This window comes from Penaeus monodon, chromosome 15 (genome assembly GCF_015228065.2).
Source record: "Penaeus monodon isolate SGIC_2016 chromosome 15, NSTDA_Pmon_1, whole genome shotgun sequence".
Taxonomy (NCBI): domain Eukaryota; kingdom Metazoa; phylum Arthropoda; class Malacostraca; order Decapoda; family Penaeidae; genus Penaeus; species Penaeus monodon.
This window is the reverse complement of record NC_051400.1, coordinates 1,380,158-1,380,483: the sequence shown is the minus strand read 5'-3', so window position 1 is coordinate 1,380,483 and position 326 is coordinate 1,380,158.

Here is a 326-nt window from a genome sequence, read left to right as displayed (position 1 = left end):
GAAAGGAATGTAAACAAAAAAAAATCCATGCGAGGATTAAGTTCTCCGCGACATAAAACAGTTGCCATCATGTAGAGAAGCCAGTGTAACCAAACAGAACCAAAACTATGACCACGCCCACACACATTCACATCTCACTGAAACGAACAAACAGAACTTTCTGCAACTATTCATACCCAAATGCTAAAGAGCAACAGACCAAACATAGCAAATGCGTGAGCGAGCCTGCGTTTCTCATCCTCCAGAGACAGGCCGCAGACCAGCCGGCGATTATTTTGACATCTGGGTGACCGAGTGAGCGTCTTGGTTCGAGGAGCCACGCACGT